The sequence below is a fragment of the Macaca fascicularis genome, chromosome 5 (assembly GCF_037993035.2).
Source record: "Macaca fascicularis isolate 582-1 chromosome 5, T2T-MFA8v1.1".
In the NCBI taxonomy this organism is placed as follows: domain Eukaryota; kingdom Metazoa; phylum Chordata; class Mammalia; order Primates; family Cercopithecidae; genus Macaca; species Macaca fascicularis.
In genome coordinates, this window is record NC_088379.1 from 93,737,514 (window position 1) to 93,757,972 (window position 20,459).

The following is a 20,459-nucleotide window of genomic DNA, read 5'->3' on the forward strand; positions in this document are numbered from 1 at the left end:
GTCTGTGACACAAAGAAAGGATAAATGTTGACCATGCGCAGTGGCTCACTCCTGTAATCCCAGAACTTTGGGAGGCCGAGGCAGGTGGATCTCTTGAGGTCAGGAGTTCAAGACCAGCCTGGCCAACATGGTGAAACCCCATCTCTACTAAAAATACAAAAATTAGCCAGGTGTGGTGGCGGGCGCCTCTAATCCCAGCTACTCGGGAGGCTGAGGCAGGAGAATTGCTTGAACCCGGGAAGCGGAGGTTGCAGTGAGCCAAGATCAAGCCATTGCACTCCAGCCTGGGCAACAGAGCAAGACTCCCTCTCAAAATAAATAAATAAATAAATAAAGGATAAATCCTTGAGGTGACGGATATCTCATTTATCCTGATGTGATGATTACATATTGTATGACTGTGTCAAAATATCTCATGTACCCCATAAATATATATACCTACAATGTACCCACAAACATTAAAAATTATGTTAAAGGGATGAGCTAATTTAACAATTTGTACTAAGAAGAGTGGATAGAGAAGACACCCTACCAAAATGGGGCAGTTTCTTACCAATCTCTGAAAATGTGCTATTAATAACGCACAAAAATATCTTTTGTATCTTATAGTGGTTTCAACTACAGGCAGGATGTTTGGAAATGTCCAGTGGCATTTTTAGTCATAATAATATCTGGGATTGCTATTGGCATGTGTGGTCATGGGTTGGGGAGGGAAAGCATCCTGTAAAATAAGCAACAGTGTCATAGCCTAAAAAGTATTGCCACATCCAATGTCACTTTCTCTTATGTTTTCTTGTAAGAGTTTCATAAGTTTAAGTCTTAGATTTAGGTTTTTGATCATTTTTGTATATAATACTATATAAGGTAAGGGTCCAACTTTTTTCTTTCATATGTGGCTATCCAGTTTTCCCAGCCTCATATGTTGAAACATCTAACCTTTCCCGACTGAATTAGTCTTGGCACCTTAGTTGAAAATCAGTTGCCCACATATGCAAAGATTTATTTCTGGGCTCTTTATTCTATTGTATTGGTCTAAACATCTGTCCTTATGCCCATACGACACTATTTTAATTACAATTAACTTTGTTTTTTTTTTTTTAATTTAATAGAGATAGGATCTCACTATGTTGCCAAGACCGGTCAGAAACTCCTGATCCTTCCACTTTGGCCTCCCAAAGTGCTGAGATTAGAAGCATGAGCCACCACACCCAGCCATAACTTTGTAATAAGATTTAAAATCAGGAAGTGTGAGACTTCCAATTTTGTTCTTCTTTTTCAAGATTATTTTGGCTATTCAGAGTCCCCTACAATTCACTTGAATTTTAGAATGGGTTTTTCTATTTCTACAAAAACTGGCCTTAGGAGCTAGATAGGATTACATTGAATCTGTAGACTCTGTTGGGTAGTAATGTCATTCTAACAATTTTAGATCTTCCAGGCTGTGCAGTGGCTCCTGCCTGTAATCCCAGCACTTTGAGAGGCTGAGGCAGGCAGATTACTTGAGCTCAGGAGTTCAAGACCAGCCTGGGCAACATGGCAAAACCAGTCTCTACAAAATATACAAAAATGAGCTGGTCTTGGTGGTGCACGCCTGTAATCCCAGCTACTCAGGAGGCTGAGGTAGGAGAATCACCTGAACCTGGGAAGCAGAGGCTGCAATGAGCCAAGATTGTACCACTGGACTCCAGCCTGGGTGACAGAAGCAAGACCCTGTCTAAACAACAACGAAAACACGATATACCTTTCAATTCATGAACACAGGATGTCTTCATATTCATTTATATTTTCTTCAATCTCTTTCTGCAATGTTTTGAAGTTTGCAGTACACAAATCTTGTAGCTCCTTGGTTAAATGTATTTATAAGTATTTTACTCTTTTTGATGATATTATGACTTGAGTTGTTCTCTTAGTTTCCTTTTTGGATTGATTATTCATTGCTAGAGTATAAAATGCAACCAGGCCACGTGCAATGACTCACGCCTAGGTCAAGGAGGGAGGATCAGGAGCTTGAGACCAATCTGGGCAACATAGTAAGACACCGTCTCTACAAAGAATTTAAAAATGAGCTGGGTGTGGTGGCACATGCCTGTATTCCCAGCTACTCGGGAGGCTGAGGCAGAAGAATCACCTGAGCCAAGGAGTTCAAGGCTGCAGTGAGTTATGATCATGCTACTGTACTCTAGCCTGGACAACAGAGACCCTGTATCTAAAAATATATATAAATAAATACATAAATAAGAAATAAAATGCAACAGATTTTTCTGTGTTGATTTTGCATGCCTCCATTTTGCTGAATTTGTTTATTGGCTCTAATTTTCATGTGTGGAATCTTTAAGGTTTTCAACAAAGATTACAACATCTGTGAACAGACATAATTGTACTTGCTCCTTTCCAATTTAAATGCCTTTATTTTTGTTGCCTAATTTCTCTGGCTACAATTGCTAATACCATGTTGAATGTAAGTGGCAAAATCAGGCACTTGTTAATAATATTAAGGGAAAAACTTTCAGTTTGATGGTACCATTAATATAAAGTTAGCTGTGGGTTTTTCATATATGGTCTTTATCATGCTGAAGAAGTTCCCTTCTATTCCTACTTAGGATTTTTATCATTAAAAAGAACAGTACATTGTTAATGAATGAATGAATGTAGTTAGTTTAAAGGGGTATGAATGAATGAGGTTAGTTTAAAGGGCTATACAAAAATAAATGTACATGAGTCATAAATGCAAAGAAGGCATGGAGTGATTTGAGGCAAATATGCAAAGTCATCCCTTATATGCTGAACACAATTCCCTTAACTGCAAGAGTTCTTGTTTGTTGGGTTTCTTTTTTCTTTTTAAAACAGTCTTTGAGGTAGATTTCTGTTATTAAAGCCTGTTTCTTATAGAGTTCAGAGTTCTTCCTTCCTTCTTTTTGATGCCTACTCTCCTTTATCTTCAGCCAGCAAATCTCTAGTGCCAACAGGAAATACTGATTTTCTCACTTTATACCCCTGTCCTAGCTGAACTCATCAGTCACTAGTCTCTGTTTGACCTCACATCCAAGCCGTGGGCCTTCAGAAATGCTCTATAAAACCTGGCGTATAGGAATTGTAGTTAAGTCATTCAAATATCCAGGAGTCTATTTACAAAATTAGGCGGCATCTGGTTAATTGCAAAGGCCCTTTCAATTCCACCAGTGCACGATTCCCTTGAAGATGAGTTACTCAGCTTGCTGAATTTAAAGGCTGCTGAAACACTTGCAGTAGATTTCAAACTGTGTTCTGATAAGCCTAGGATTTAGGGTCTCCAAGAGGATTTAGGGACTCCAAGACTTTCGTGGAAATATCGTTTCTAAAATATATTTTAACCATTAAGAAAATGAAAAGACGAGCCACAGACTGAGAGAAAATATTTACAAATCAAATATCAGATAACTTATATCCATAGTATAGACTTTTTTCCCACAAGTAAAAATATATACAGCATGTATACATGTTTAGTTCCATCTGTAAACTAAATTTAAAATGTAAATATTGCATGTGCCCTTTTCTAAACGTACAGGCTAGAGGAACAATTTTTATCCAGATTATATAAAGAACCATTACAACTCAATACCAAAACAAATAACTCAGTTTAAAAAAAGGCAAAAATTGGCTGGGCGTGGTGGCTCACGCCGGTAGTTCCAGCACTTTGGGAGGCCGAGGCGGGCGAATCACGAGGTCAGGAGATTGAGACCATTCTGGTTAACACGGTGAAAGCCAGTTTCCACTAAAAATACAAAAACAAAATTAGCCAGGAGTGGAGTCTGGCGCCTGTAGTCCCAGCTACTTGGGAGGCTGAGGCAGGAGAATGGCGTGAACCCGGGAGGCGGAGCTTGCAGTGAGCCGAGATCGCACCACTGCATTCCAGCCTGAGCGACACAGCAAAACTCCGTCTCAAAAAAAAAAAGGGCAAAAATTTACAAAGACATTTCACCTAAGATATATGAATGGCCAAAAAGTACAGGAAAAGATGCTTGGCATCATTAGCCATTGGGTAAATACAAATTCAAACCATAATGAGATTCCACTTCACAGCACTAAAATAGCTATAATCAAAAAGACCTACAATAACAACTGCTGGCGAGATGAGGTGGAGAAACTGGAATCCTCATACATTGCTGGTAGGAATTTAAAAATGATAAAATCACTTTGGAAAACAGTTTGGCAGTTTCTTTAAAAGCGAAACCTATGTTTAACATATGAATCAGCAAATTCATTTCTCAGAATCTGTCCAAGAGAAATGACAGCCTATGTTTACAGAAAGGGCTGGAAGCGAATGTTTTACAGTAGCATTATCCATAACAGCTAAAAATTGGAAATCTGAATATACCCATCAACTGATAAGTAAATAAACAAAATGTGGTATATTCATACAATAAAAAATCGTTCAGCAATCAAAATTAATGAAGTACTAATTCATGCTACAAGATGGATAAACCTCAACAAATGCTAAGTATAATAAAAGAAATGTACAAAGCAATTATAGGATTCCATTTAATGAAACATGCAGAAAGGCAAATCTTTATAGCTAGAAAGTTGTCTGCAGCTTTGGGAAGCCGAAGTAGGCAGATTACCTGAGCTCAGGCATTGGAGACCAGTCTGGGCAACATGGCAAAATCCCGTCTCTATTAAAAATACAAAAAATTAGCTGGGCGTGGTGGCGCATGCTTGTAGTCCCAGCTACTTAGGAAGCTGAGGAGGCTGAGGCATGAGAATCATTTGAACTCGGAAGGCAGAGGTTGCAGTGAGCCGAGATCGCACCACTGCACTCCAGCCTGGGCAACAGAGCAAAACTGTCTCAAAAAAAAAAAAAAGAAAAAAAAAGAAAGAAAGTTGTCTGGGGTTTGGATGGGAAAGAAAAATGACTACAAATGGACTTGAGGAATCTTTTTGGGGTGAAAGAAATGTCCTTAAATTGGATTGGTAATGACTATACTATTCTATACATTTATTTAAATTCACCAGATTGTATACTTACAAGAGATGAAAATTTTGAGACCTAATTTCAGTGAAGCTATTTGGTTTTTCTTTCCTCCTTTCTTTTTTTTTTTTTTTTTTTTTTTTTTTTGGAGACAGAGTCTCACTCTGTCACCCAGGCCTAGGCTGGAGTGCAGTGGTGCAATCTCGGTTCACTGCAACCTCCACCTTCCAGGTTCAAGTGATTCTCCTGCCTCAGCCTCCCGAGTAGCTGGGATTACAGGTGCCCACCACCACACCCAGCTAATTTTTGTATTTTTAGTGGAGACGGGGTTTACCAGGTTGGCTAGGCTGGTCTCAAACTCCTGACCTCAGGTGATCCACCTGCTTTGGTCTCCCAAAGTCCTGGGATTACAGGCATGAGCCACCATGTCTGTCCTTTTTATTTATTTATTTTTTTTTTTTGACAGAGTCTTGCTCTGTTGCCCAGGCTGGAGTGCAGTGGCACGATCTTGGCTCACTGTAACCTCTGCCTCCTGGGTTGAAGCTATTCTCCTGTCTCAGCCTCCCAAGTAGCTGGGATTACAAGCACCCGCCACCATGTCCAGCTAATTTTTTGTGTTTTTAGTAAAGACAGGGTTTTGCCATGTTGCCCAGGCTGGTCTCAAACTCCTGACCTCAGATGATCCACCCACCTCGGCCTCCCAAAGTGTGGGATTACAGGCGTGATCCCACCGTGCCCAGCCAAAGCTATTTTTTTAAAAAGCCAATAAGTGACAATGTGCCCCTTCAAAATATATTAAAAATATATAATTATTTATTTAAAACATTTAAGAATTTGTATAAAAACGTATTTACCATGCCTTCTCACATACTATATGCTTAAGTTTAACATATTGGGAACATATAAGTTAATTTGTGCCATTTTTATTTGTTTCTCAGAATAAATCTTCTCTTGCCATGTCTGTTTAATCAGAACTGTAAAATTATAAGATGAACAAAACAACACAACACAAAAACCTAAAATCATTTCTGACTGCTAGTCCATGAGTGAGATTTTTTTCTCAATATTGTATAATCAAAACAAATGCAGAAATAAATTTCAGGGGCTTACTACAGCTGATATCAGTAAACCTTTCTCACAAGGTTTTTGTGCCAAAAATACTGTTTTCACTGTATAATTTCCTGATAAGCAAATGTTACAATTTTAGCACATAAAGTACTTGTATCAATAAATATATTATTATTATGTATTGTGATTATGCAATTAATTTTTAAAAGGTTTTTGTTGCTAAAACAAAAAATATCTGAATTATCCTGGATCATAGGCAATACAGTGAGATCAAGCTCAACTGCATTTTTACTAGTAGGCTGATTAGAAAGAAATTTAATTGAAAAGAATACCTTAATATCCTCTAAGGCTGCCATGAAGGTAGATGGGATTTTACTTCATATAGCAAAGGTGTGAATTAATTAATTAATTTATTTATTTATTTATTTATTTTGAGACATCATCTGGCTCTGTCGCCTAGGCTGGAGTGTTTGATCTTGGCTCACTGCAACCTCCACCTCCTGGATTCAAGCGATTCTCATGCCTCAGCCTCCCAAGTAGCTGGGACAACAGGTGTGTGCCACCACACCTGGCTAATTTTTGTATTTTTAATAGAGATGAGGTTTCACCATGTTGGCCAGACTGGCCTCAAACTCCTGACCTCACATGATCTGCCCACCTCGGCCTCTCAACGTGCTGGGATTACAGGCATAAGCCACCATGCCCGGACAAAGGTTTGAATTTTTAAAAAACATTTTCAAAAAATCAGATGTTCCATTTCCTTTTTCACTTGACATTTCATAGAAACAGAGTGCTCTTTGCCTTTTCCTGTTTCTGTTGGCTGCAATTCAAGCCCAGGGACTGGAGTTCCTGTAGCTACCTTGGACTGTGAAATGACTTTGAGAATGGAAGTCACATATGGCAAAGCAACAAGACAGAAGGAGTGTGGATGCTTGAAACCATGAAATTGCTATACTGTCTTTGGAGTGACTGCTTCTATATTTCTTGAACATGAAAGAAATAAATGTCTATTTTTTTTCTCCCATTGTCTTACAGCTAAACTTGATCCTGAGATAGGAGTGATTCAGACAGAGAAAGCTGAAGGCACGAAGGCTGACATAGGAAAGCACTTGGCATCTTGAAAACATAGCAAGGTAAATGTAGCTGGAGTACCAGTAATGGGAGGGAAAATGGTAGGAGACAGGGTGGGAGTTAATGGGGTGCCAGATGGTGTAAGGCCTGGTGGCTCATTGGGACTTTGAGCTTTAATTTAGATGTGGGAAGCCATCAGAGAATTTTGAGAAGAAAGATGACCCAACTGGTCTATGTTTTAAAGGAATCTCTTTGTGGAGAATAGACTTATGCCAATGCTTAGAAGTCATCATATGGGTAGAATGAGTATTTATTACAATACTCTCTATACTTCTTTTTTTTTTTTTTTTTTTTTTTTGAGACGGAGTCTCGCTCTGTCACCCAGGCTGGAGTGCAGTGGCCGGATCTCAGCTCACTGCAAGCTCCGCCTCCCGGGTTCACGCCATTCTCCTGCCTCAGCCTCCCGAGTAGCTGGGACGACAGGCGCCTGCCACCTCACCCGGCTAAGTTTTTGTATTTTTAGTAGAGACGGGGTTTCACTGTGTTAGCCAGGATGGTCTCTATCTCCTGACCTCGTGATCCGCCCGTCTCGGCCTCCCAAAGTGCTGGGATTACAGGCTTGAGCCACCGCGCCCGGCCTCTATACTTCTTTTACACATTTAAAATATTCTACCGCCAGGCATGGTGACTCACACCTATAATCCCAGTGCCTTGGGAGGCTAAGGTGGGAGGATCACTTGAGGCCAGGAGTTCAAGGCTTCAGTGAGCTATCATGGCACCACTGCACTCCAGCATGGGAAACCGAGTGAGACCCTGTCTCTAAAAATAAAAAATAAAATATTCTAGATTATAAAATTTCATGGGAAACTGATAACAGTTTTATTAACTGGCCAAAGCTAAAACTGAATCATTTGTAACTAATTTTACTGTAACATATCAGAATAAAGAACACGTTAACTTAGAAGGGTTTGTTCTGGGCTATCCAGAAAACAGATAGGGTCCATATAATGTGTGGTTGGCTTGTTAGCAGCAGACGTAACCAAAATATGTTAGTAGTGGCCAGTCCATACAGGTCTGCAGCAACCTCAGTTCTTGCCTCCTCAGAAGAAAGAATTCGACAGAGGAGCGTAAGGCAGGGTGAGAGAGCAAGACAACTTTTAGAGCAGGAGCAAAAGTTTATCAAAAAGCTTTAGGGCAGTAATGAAAGGAAATAAAGTACACTTGGAAGAGGGTCAGGTGAGCAACTTGAGGAATCCCATGCACAGTTTGACCTTTGACTTGTGGTTTTACACCCTGGCATACTTCTGGGGTCTTACGTCCCTTCTCCCCTGATTCTTCCCTTGGGGTGGGCTGTCTGCATGCACAGTGGCCTGTCAGCACTTGGGGGGCGCCCCATGTGCAGTGTGTTTACTGAAGCTGTATGCATGCTCAACTGAGGTGTTTTTCTCTTACCAGTCAAATGTTCTCAGGAGGCCATATACCAGTTAAACGCTAGCATTTTGCCGCTTAGTGCCTATGCTTGATTGAGCCCATTCGCCCAGCTCCTGAGATCTTTATCAGGAAGCTGCTGATCACTAGTTTCAGGTGTTTCTATCTATTGGGAGACTGCCGTTCCCTGGCGCCAGCTGCAACCAATTACTATTTTGCAGAGTCGGTGTAACAACTGCCTGACCATCACCTTATGGTGGCCTGGCATTCCTGGGTTGGGGGTGGGGGACTCTCCTGCCCTGCACATGTCTGACTAACTAACTACTGTAACAGACTAGAGAGCTCTGCATTGGAACTTGCCTCTGCGTTTTACTAACTTGGAGGGTGAGTTTGACTAAGTCAGTCATGTAACCTTCCTAATCTACCAAAATGTACTCATCTTTACCTACAAAGATTTTGTGAGGATTAAGTGCTTAGCATTGTTCCTTGTTCCTAGTACAGAATAATCATCCCATAAGTGGTGTCTTAATTATTTTTAATCACAATTACCAGAATCTGAGAATACGTAACTACACTTTTAACACTGAATCAGGGCAATATAAAATTTCCAGGCATAAGGAAGTTTTTCTGTTATGAATGGAGACAGCTTCACACAAGGATTTTCCATTCTTTGATGCAAAAGCTCTCAAGTGCATCTGCTTTTTTAAAAAATCTGGTAAGTTTGCTTGTGGAAGAAACTTGAGTATCTCAGTCATAGGAATGCCCATAAGAAAACCAATAAATTGCCATTCTGATTCATACTTCAATTACTTGTGATTCATAAATTATTATAAATCAGCAACTATGAATCTCATCAGCACTAGCATACTGAAAAGATCATTTCTGGGCCCACGTTTTACCTCCTGGAACTTTATGATGCTCTTACACTGAAGATTAAAAAAAAAAAAATCTCCTTTAGCATCAGACTGCGCAGGGGAAAATTAACCATTTTTAAATACACCAGAACATTCTGTTCTTCTTAAGAAGACCTGCCTTTAAGAGAAACTATCTTATCAGAGGCTAACCTATTGAGGTTTGATGAGCACTTAAATGACCTCGGTGAAAGGAAATACCCAACTCCAAACCCCTCCAGCCATCCTGTCCTATTTAAGGTGGAAGGTTGGGGAGACTGAGAGGCACTATGAAGTTCACAGCCTAGAGGCACAGGCTTACTTAAAAACCAAGACCTAATCACAGGACTGTAGAATATTACCCCCTACCCACCACCCCCGCTCACCACCACATCAGGAAAGGCCTAGCTACTAGAGTTCTTTTTACTCAGTACATCATGTCTGGCTTTCAACAACAACAAAAAAATACAAGGCATACTAAAAGGCAAAAAAGAGTTTGGACAAACAGAGCACTAGAACCAGACACAGATATTTTAGGAAGGGTAGAATTATCAGAGTGGGAATTAAAAACAACTATGATTAATATGATAAAAGCTCTAATGGCGCCAGGCATAGTAGCTCACACCTATAATCCCACCATATTGGGAGGCTGAGGTGGAAGGACTGCTTGAGTGCAGGAGTTCAAAACCAGCCTGGGCAACATGGCAAAACCTTCTTTCTACAAAAAATACATAAATTAGCTGGGCATGGTAGCATATACCTATAGTGCTAGCTACTCAGGAGGCTGAGGTAGGAAAATCCCCTGAGCCTGGAGAAGTCAAGGCTGCAGTGAGCAGTGATCACGTGACTGCACTCCAGCTGAGCAACAGAGTGAGACCCTGTCTCAAAATTAAATTAAATTAAATTAAAAACTAAAAAAAATTTTAAATGAGCTGGGTGGGCTGGCATGTGGCTGTAGTCCTAGCTACTTGGGAGACTGAGGCAGGTGGATCAGTCGGGACCTGGGGTTTGAGGTTAGTGAGCTATAATTACATTACTGCACTCCAGTCTGGGTGATACAGTGAGACCCTGTCTCAAAAAATAAATAGCAGGCCAGGAGTTCAAGACCAGCCTCACCAACATGGTGAAACCGTCTCTACTAAGAATACAAAAATTAGCCTGGCATGGTGGCGTATGCCTATAATCCCAGCTACTTGGCAGGATGAGGCATGAGAATTGCTTGAACATGGGAGGCACAGGTGCAGTGAGCTGAGATCACCCCACTGCACTCCAGCCTGAGTGACAGAGCAAGACTGTCTCAAAAAAAAAAAAAAATCATTTGTTTCCAGCTGGTCATGGTGGCCCATCCCTGTAATCCCAGCACTTTGGGAGGCCAAGGTGGGTGGATAACCTGAGGTTTGGACTTCAAGACCAACCTGGCCAACATGGTGAAACTCCATCTACTAAAAATATGAAAAATTAGCTGGGCATAGTGGCGCATGCCTATAATCCCAGCTACTCAGGAGGCTGCGATAGGAGAATAGCTTGAACCTAGGAGGCAGAGGATGCAGTAAGCTGAGATTGTGCCACTGCACTTCAGCCTGGGTGACAGAGCGAGACTCCATCTCCAAAAATAAAAATAAACAAATAAGCTGGGCATGATGGCTTACACCTATAACCCCAGCACTTTGGGACGCCCAGGCAGGAAAATCAGTTGAAGCTAGGAGTTCGAGACTACCCTGCAGAACACAGCGAGATCCAATCACTACAAAAACTACAAAAAATACCCAGACACAGTGGTGCATGTCTGTAGTCCCAGGTGCTCAGAAAGCTGAGGCAGGAGGATGACTTGAGCCCAGGAGTTTGAGGCTGCAGTGAGCTATGATCATGTCACTGCATTCCAGCCTGGGTGACAAAGTGAGACTATGCCTCTAAAAAAGAAAAAGAAAAAAGAAAAATAAACAATTGAAAGCTCCAGTGGATAAAGTAGATGGCATGTAATAAGACAGATGGAAATTCTGAGAAAGAGTAAAAAAAATGCTAGAGATTAAAAACACTATGAAGATTGCTATTCATGAACTTATGAGGTGACTAAACACAGCTGAGGAAAGATTCTCTGAGCTTGAGGATGTTCAGTAGAAATTGAAAAGCAAAGAGAAAAAAGACCCAAAAAAGGGGGAGCAAAATATTCAAGAACTGCGGGACGATTAAAAATATATAACTTACAGAAAGAGAGAAAGGAACAAAAACTGTGTGTGTGTGTGTGTGTGTGTGTGTGTGTGTGTGTGTGTGTGTGTTTTATTTTTGAGACAGAATCTCACTCTGTTGCCCAGGCTGGAGTGCAGTGGTATAATCTTTGTTCACTGCAACCTCTGCCTCCTGGATTCAAGTGATTCTCCTGCCTCAGCCTCCCTAATAGCTGGAATAACACGCTCCTGCCACCACGCCCAACTAATTTTTGTATTCTTAGTAAAGACGGGGTTTCACCATGTTGGCCAGGCTGGTCTCAAACTCCTGACCTCAGGTGATCTACCCACCTCAGCCTCCCGAAGTGCTAGAATTACAGGTGTGAGCCACTGCGCCCAGCCAAAAACAATATTTGAAGCAATTATGAACTAAGAGTTTCTCCCAAATTAATGTTAGATACTAAACTACCGATTCAGGAAACTCAAAGAATACCAGGAAGAATAAATCCCAAGTAAATTACACATAGGTATATCATATTCAAACTACAGAATATCAAAGATAGAAAATCTTCAATGAAGCCAGAGGGGAAAAATATTCTTAATATTCTCTATAGAGAAACAAAGATAAGAATTATATCTGACTTATTAGAAACCATGCAAGCAGGAAGAAAATGCAGTATATTTAACACGTTGGTAGAAAAATAACACCAAGTTAGAATTCTGTATACTGTAAAATTTTCCTTCAGATTTAAAGAAGAAATAGACTTTCTCAGACAAATAAATATCAAGGGAATTTGTTGTCAGTTCATCTGTCTTGCAGAAGTGTTTTTTAAAAGTTATTTTACTTTATTTTATTTTTTAAATAGAAGGCCCAGCATGGTGGCTCATGCCTGTAATCCCAGCAATTTGGGAGGCTGAAGTGCGCAGATCACTTGAGCTCAGGAATTCAAAACCAGCCTGGGCAACATGGCAAAACCCCATCTCTACTAAAAATAAAAAAATTAGCCAGGTGTGGTGACACACACACTGGTAGTCCTGGCTACTTGCGGGCCTGAGGTGGGAGGATCACTTGAGCCTGGGAGGTCAAGTCTGCAGTGAGCCCTGATCACGCCTGTGCACTTCAGCCTGGGCAACATAGTGAGACTTTGTCTCAAACAAACAAAAAAAATTGGAGACATGGTCTCACTATGTTGGACAGCCTGGTTTCGAACTCTTGGCCTCAAGTGATCCTCCCACCTCAAACCTCCTAAAGCGCTGGGATTACAGGCATTGGCCACCATGTCTGGCCAAAAGATGTTCTTCAAAGAGAAGAAAATTGATAAAGGTCAGAAAATCAATAAAGGTCAGAAAATGAAAGCTGCATAAAGAAAGGCCGTGTCAGTAAAAGTTTCTTTAAAAAAAGAGTGGCCATCACTTAAAGACCCTATAGACATTAAAAGGATAGTAACAAAACTATTCTCACAAATTTGATAACCTAGATGTAATGGACCAATTCCTTGAAAGACGCAATCTGCCAAAATTCACACACACAAATTAGACAATCTGTAAAGATCCAGGATTATTTTAAAAATTGAATCAATAATTAATAAACTTCCAAAACAGAAAGTCCCTAGCCCCAGAGAGAGTCACTGGCAAATTATATCAAATATTTAAAGAAGCAGCTGTACAAGTTCTTTTTTTTTTTTGCGACGGAGTCTCGCTCTGCCACCCAGGCTGGAGTGCTGTGGCATGATCTCGGCTCACTGCAAGCTCCGCCTCCTGGTTCACGCCATTCTCCTGCCTCAGCCTCCCAAGTAGCTGGGACTACAGGCGCCCGCCACCACGCCCGGCTAATTTTTTGTGTTTTTAGTAGAGACGGGGTTTCACTGTGTTAGCCAGGATGGTCTCGATCTCCTGACCTCATGATCCACCCACCTCAGCCTCCCAAAGTGCTGGGATTACAGGTGTGAGCTACCACGCCAGGCCACAAGTTCTTTATAATGTCTTTTAGGAGACAGAAATAGAGGGAATACTTCCTAACTCCCTAGCTACTCAAGGACCAGGGAGGACCATTGTGGGCTTCACCTGGGAGCTGGTTAGAAATGCAGTGTCTGTGCTTGCTTTGAGAGCACATACACTAAAATTGGAACAATTCAGAGAAGATGAGCATGCCCCCCTACACAAAGACAATACACAAATTTGTGAAGTGTTCCATATCTAATAAAAACACATTTTTAAAACATGCAGAATCTTGCGCCTCAGTATAGGCCTACACTCAAAACCTGCAAGTTCGTCAAGAGCCACAAGTCATTCATATGTACATTAAGTATTAAGAAGTACTGGTCCTCAAACTATCTGCATACTGGAGTCTCCAGTATGAATCAGAAGAAATTCTGATTTAATTGGTATGAGTGTGGCCTGGGCTTTGGGATTTTTAAAAGCTCCCCCAGGCAATTTTAAAATTCAGCAAAATCTAAAGAGAGGTCTTAGAAGCCAAGATCACAGAATGAATATCGGTGAAGTATCATTTTGCTTACCTCAAAGGGCCTTATCAATGGCAGTATTCCATGGGCTGCCATCTAATCTGCTACTAATGGATAAAATCTCATAATGTCCCCCGTCAACTTTCCACCAAAAAATTTGAGAGTCTAGGCTTTATGTGATGACTCACATCTGTAATCCCATCACCTTGGGAGGCCAAGGCAGGGGAAGTGCTTGAGGCCAGGAGCTCAAGACCTACCAGTGCAACACAGGAGCACCCCATCTCTACAACTATATATATATATATATATAAATTAGCTGGGCATGGTAGTGTTGTAGGACTTTCTTCTTAGGGTCCTTGTCACACAACCAGTAAAGATTAGGCTTGCAGACATTTTGAAGGGTGAGAAAAACGGAATTTATTGGGTGAAAAGGAAAAAGGGGAAACAGGGACTGAAAACAAAGTGAGAGTCCTACTAGCTGGTCTCTCGCCTCACAGATTGAATCACAGGTTACCACCCTAGAACAGGAGAGAGTCCAGGCTCCTCCCCACTGCAAAGGGCTCAAACTTCCACCTCATTCTCCCAGTGTACAGGCTGGTCAGAGGTTGTCCGGGGACCCCTTTATACTTGGTTGTCTCAGTAGTACACACCTGTAATCCTAGCTACTCAGGAGGCTGAGGCAGGAGGATCACTGGAGCCCAGGAGTTGGAGGTTACAGTGAGCCTTGATTACACCACTGCACTCCAGCCAGGCCCCTGTCTCTAAAAATAGTAAATAAATAATAAAATACATTCGAGAGATTATATTTTTAGAAATATTTGTTTCAATAGTTTACTAGCATAGAACTCTGTACTTTACCTTTTCTCTTTCCCTTCCACCCAAATTCTTTGCACTAATAGGGTAGGTTTCCATTTAAATAGATGTAAATTAATTAATTAAAAATGTTTTATTTAGCCTGCTATTAAGTCACAAATTATTCTTTAATTTAATGAAACTAGTGTTCAGCAAAATGTCAGTTTAATGGGGTTCCAACTTAAAACCAATAAAACATTGAGGGTAATTAAAAGATTGTATTGCAAATTACTCAGGAACTGGAGAGGTGAGAAGAGAGCAGGGGATGGAATTCAGGAGGAGGCGAAAGATGAAAGAACCAAGGGAAAGACCAGAGAAAGGAATACTCCCCTGTTCTTTTTGGTTTTGTAAACTGTTAATGACAAGTGGATTCTAGTAGCTGAATTCAATGATCCAGGGCCCCAACAACCTGACAGTCACGGCTGGTTTCCATAGTTAACAAAATGTAGAACTGTTTATTCAAAGGGGTTTAATTAGAATGTTCGAATATTGGAGCTTAAATATAACTTGAGAGGTTTGCCTAAAAATCTTAGGCCAGGTGCGGTGGCTCATGCCTGTAATCCCAGCACTTTGGGAGGCCGAGGCAGGTGGGTCACCTGCTAGTTCGAGACTAGCCTGGCCAAAATGACGAAACCCTGTCTCTACTAAAAATACAAAAATTAGTTGGGCGTGGTGGTGGGCACCTGTAATCCCAGCTGCTTGGGAAGCTGAGGCAGGAGAATCGCTTGAACCCAGGAGGCAGAGGGTGCAGTGAGCCGAGATCATACCATTGCACTCCAGCCTGGGTGACAAGAGCAAAACTCTGTTTCAAAAAAAAAAAAAAAGAAACTTAAACTCATGTTTAAGACTTTCCTTAAACATGAGAAGGCAAAGGGGCAACTAAATTTTTCTGATATTATCGGAGTAAAATTATTCCAGTGGCACAAGATTTTTTTTTTTTTTACAGATTACCCTGAGATACTTACTCTCTACTTTCGTACCAGAAAAACTTAAAGTCACAGCTGGACCAAAGGTATGTCAGTTCCAAACTTGAAAAGAAAAGGTAACTCTCTACATACAATTATTCCTTTTTAATCACTTTGCAAATTTTCTCTTTCCTCTTCTGTTTCTCTAGTTCTTTTCTTCAAGTAGAAAATGATTTTGTTTGCTTCGCAAAGACCTACACACCTCAGCTGTAAAGAATTCAAGCTGGCCGGGCGCGGTGGCTCACGCCTGTAATCCCAGCAGTTTGGGAGGCCGAGGCGGGCGGATCACAAGGTCAAGAGATCGAGAATATCCCGGCCAACATGGTGAAACCCCGTCTCTACTAAAAACACAAAAGGCATGGTGACAGGCGCCTGTAGTCCCAGCTACTAGGGAGGCTGAGGCAGGATAGTCGCTTGAACCTGGGAGGCGCAGGTTGCAGCGAGCTGAGATCATGCCACTGCACTCCATCCTGGCAACAGAGCAAGACTCCATCTCAAACAAACAAACAAAAAGAATTCAAGCCAGGCAGTTGTCTGCTGCAGAACATATAATATTGATGATATATATTTAGTGTGCCATTTGGACGTGGAGAATAACTTTGCTATAGATATTCTTTCTTTTTTTTTCTTTTTTTTTTTTTTTTTTTGAGACGGAGTCTCGCTCTGTCGCCCAAGCTGGAGTGCAGTGGCCGGATCTCAGCTCACTGCAAGCTCCATATAACCAAGAGCATAGGCATAAAATACTCACTCACAGTCGCCAACAGTTCCAAGTGTACGCACAAGTTTTGCACATCTTCAGCGTATTTTAGATCCTAGATCAGTTAGCCTTACTTGGTAATGCAAGAAAGCTTCATTTTATTTTGTTTGTTCTGTTGCCTTAAAATAAAGGGAGATAGTTGACAGTGTTTTAAAGGAAAAAGAAGAGTGGTTGCTTTTGGCAGAAGGGAATTTGTCATTCTCTCCATCAGAGAAGGATTAATTGTATTGTTTTGGAGACAGTGGGGATTAGGATGGGAATATTTGAATTTCATTATTAGAGTAGGTGGGTGCTGCATAAAAATATACTTGAACCTAAAGTCCTATGCTGCCAAAATATTTGCCAGTTAAGTGCAAAATATATTTGCAAATCCCACAAAACAGGAAGACCAGAGTGTCTTGAACAATGTTGCTCAGTGTCTTGAGAGTACTGCCAATTCTTATTCTTGGCTTTGTTTTCTGAAAGCTGCTTCCTCTTTGGCCAGGAGCTGTTCACCTTTTCCTGAAGCACGTCTACCAACAGGGGCACACTAGGAAATCTCTGATGAATTCCTGTAGTTTTATTTCCTTCAAATTCCACTGGCAGAGAACTTGACAGTGTGGTGAAATCACTAAAGATGTTAGTACTTGGGCTTTTCCCTACAAAATTATTGAAAAGTCTTCCAAACACACCAGCAGATTCCTCTTCCAAGTCTCAGGACAATCTTAATCTTAAAATGCATAAGCATTAAACCCCTAAGATATGTGTTCCAATTATGTTTTGAAAGTTGTTTTCTCTGAAAAAGTAGGGATCTAAACTTTTCTTTTCACACTACCTTTCCATATACATAGAGACTCCAACTAACTTGGCATTAAAAGTAAAAACTATAATATAAATGACCCATAGATGTACACTTTATTCTGAAAACTTACCATTCTGTTCCACTTTCATAAAGTTACTCTTATCCTTTGTATGTCCCATCAGTCCTTCCTTTACAATGTTTGAGGAATTTGTCTCTCTCCATAACCTCTAACCTTACTTTATCTTAGCCCTTTATCATTTTATTTATTTATTTATTTATTTTTTTGAGACAGAGTCTCACTCTGTTGCCCAGGCTGGAGTGCAGTGGCACAATCTTGGCTCACTGCAACCTCTGCCTCCTGGATTCACGCCGTTCTCCTGCCTCAGCTTCCCGAGTAGCTGGGACTACAGGTGCACACCACCATGCCTGGCTAATTTTTGTATTTTAAGTAGAGATGGGGTTTCTCCATGTTGGCCAGGATGGTGTCGATCTCTTGACCTCATGATCCACCCGCCTCAGCCTCCCAAAGTGCTGGAATTACAGGAGCGAGCCACCGCACCCAGCCACCCTTTATCATTTTATATCTGGGCTGTCTTCCAAGCTAGTCTCTGCCAACAATACTTTGTTCTCTAAACCAACCTAAACTGTCCTGTACCCTGTCTCCAGTATAATCTTTATTCCAGAACGATCAAACTCTTTCTTCATATTGTTGCCTGTTGAAAATCTGCTAGTTCTTCTCCCAACTGAAAGAATCAAGTCCTGGCCAGGTGCGGTGACCTGTAATCCCAGCATTTTGGGAGGCCAAGGTGAGAGCTTTGCTTGAAGCCAGGAGTTCAGCACCAGCCTGGGCAAAAGAGCAAGCCCCTGTCTTAAAAAAAATAAATGAATCAAGTCCAAACTCCTGACCCTTGGAAGCACGGCCACCACATCCTGATGCTACACAGCCTTTCTCCACTCTTCTCCTTTTTTTTTTTTTTTTTAATTTTTTTGTAGTTGTTTCATTACAACAAAATAATAAAAATGATAGTTGGATGCCATGAAGTGGGTGGCAATGCCTTAACTGTAAGCTTGTTGTCAGGCCCGAGGGTCTCTTCCATCCTTGTCAAGAGAAGTGTTAACCTTCTCTCCTTTCATACAGCACTCCCCACTCTTCTTTTCTAAGACACTTAGGCATCTCACAATCATGCCTCTTACTTTCTCACTTCCATCCTTTGTTCACACTCTTGCTACTTGTGCTGTTCCCTGTTGTCATATTTTTAAAACCAATGTATTAATTTTCATACCTAGATCCAGGCCCACCTTCTCCATGAAGCCTTGCTTCACTACCACTCTAGCCCACAGTGTTCTCATCTTCCTTTGAGCTCTTAATATTTATTCTTGAAACAATGAACCCAATAATCCTATAGACAGGTTTTTTTTGTATAAACATAGAAATTGACCCTGCTGGTCTTAAAGTTTAAGACTTATATTTGTTTGGGAGGCCGAGACGGGCGGATCACGAGGTCAGGAGATCGAGACCATCCTGGCTAACACGGTGAAACCCCGTCTCTACTAAAAATACAAAAAACTAGCCGGGCGCGGTGGTGGGCGCCTGTAGTCCCAGCTACTCGGGAGGCTGAGGCAGGAGAATGGCGTGAACCCAGGAGGCGGAGCTTGCAGTGAGCTGAGATCTGGCCACTGCACTCCAGCCTGGGCGACAGAGCGAGTCTCCGTCTCAAAAAAAAAAAAAAAAAAGACTTATATTTGTTTTATCTGAGTTCTTTCCTCAGGAAAGAACCCCCAGGCCTCTCAAAAAGTATCAAAGAACTGAAACTCACCAGACCGTCACATCCAGACAATGAGACACCAGACCCCTTATTCATCAGGATTGCTTCCTTAGGCCTCCCCAGTTCCTATTTTCCTACACATTGTTGCATTTCTTCTCTGCTATATAAACCCCTAATTTTAGCTGGTCAGGGAGAAGGATTTGAGACTGAGCCTGTATCTCCTCAGCTGCAGCACCCAATTAAAGCCTTCTTCCTTAGCAATACTTGTCTCAGTGATTGGCTTTCTGTGTGGTGAGCAGCAGGACCCTAGACCAAACCCCTGGTGTTTTGTTAACATTCTCACTTCTATTCATTTAGCAGCTTATCATTTAATGACTCTTTTCTATCTCCAAAACCATTTCATTTTAGAAATGTTTACATCTTATTCTCACAACTATTATACATCATGATCTCTTCCATTCATTGAACAAATATATACTGGATTTACTGAGTGCCAGGTACAATGGTAGGTATAGGAGAAAGTCCCTGTTTTCTCATTAAACTGCAGTTCACAAAGCAGTGTTTTGTTGTTGTTGTTTGAGACAGAGTCACACTCTGTCACCCAGACTGGAGTGCAGTGACACAGTTTCAACTCACCGCAACCTCTGCCTCCTGGGCTCAGGTGATTCTCCTGCCTCAGCCTCCCAAGTAGCTGTAACTACAGGCATGCACCACCACACGCAGCTAATTTGTATATTTTCAGTAGAGACGGGGTTTCGCCATGTTGGCCAGGCTGGTCTCCAACTCCTGACCTCAGGTGATCCACCCACTTTGGCCTCCCAAAGTGCTGGGATTACACGTGTGAGTCACTGCGCCCAGTCTCAAAGCAGTGCATTTTTATGCATAACAAGTATTTACTTTATGCATAACAAGTATTTACTGCTTTACTTGAGACCCCTGCCACACTCTTCATAATCCAATGGAGAAATCTCTAAAACATTAAAGAATATTAAAGGAGGGCCAGGCGCGGTGGCTCAAGCCTGTAATCCCAGCACTTTGGGAGGCCGAGGCGGGTGGATCACGAGGTCAGGAGATCGAGACTATCCTGGCTAACATGGTGAAACCCCGTCTCTACTAAAAATACAAAAAACTAGCCGGGCGTGGTGGCAGGCACCTGTAGTCTCAGCTACTTGGGAGGCTGAGGCGGGAGAATGGCGTGAACCCGGGAGGCGGAGCTTGCAGTGAGCCGAGATCACGCCACTGCACTCCAGCCTGGGAGACACAGCGAGACTCCGTCTCAAAAAAAAAAAAAAAAAAAAAAAAAAAAAAA

General features: G+C 41.5%; 1 protein-coding gene and 2 non-coding genes across 6 annotated transcripts in view; 1 reads left to right on the forward strand and 2 right to left on the reverse strand.

Moving 5' to 3' along the window:
* Positions 1 to 20,459, reverse strand: part of ABCG2 (ATP binding cassette subfamily G member 2 (JR blood group)) — a 142,202-nt gene that overhangs the window by 96,375 nt on the left and 25,368 nt on the right. The gene's annotated exons all lie outside the window — the stretch shown is intronic.
* On the forward strand, positions 13,660 to 13,767 carry LOC123573730 (U6 spliceosomal RNA). Its single transcript, XR_006698468.1, has one exon. It is a non-coding gene; the product is annotated as a U6 spliceosomal RNA (small nuclear RNA).
* On the reverse strand, positions 18,400 to 18,525 carry LOC123573806 (U6atac minor spliceosomal RNA). The gene has a single exon (XR_006698538.1). It is a non-coding gene; the product is annotated as a U6atac minor spliceosomal RNA (small nuclear RNA).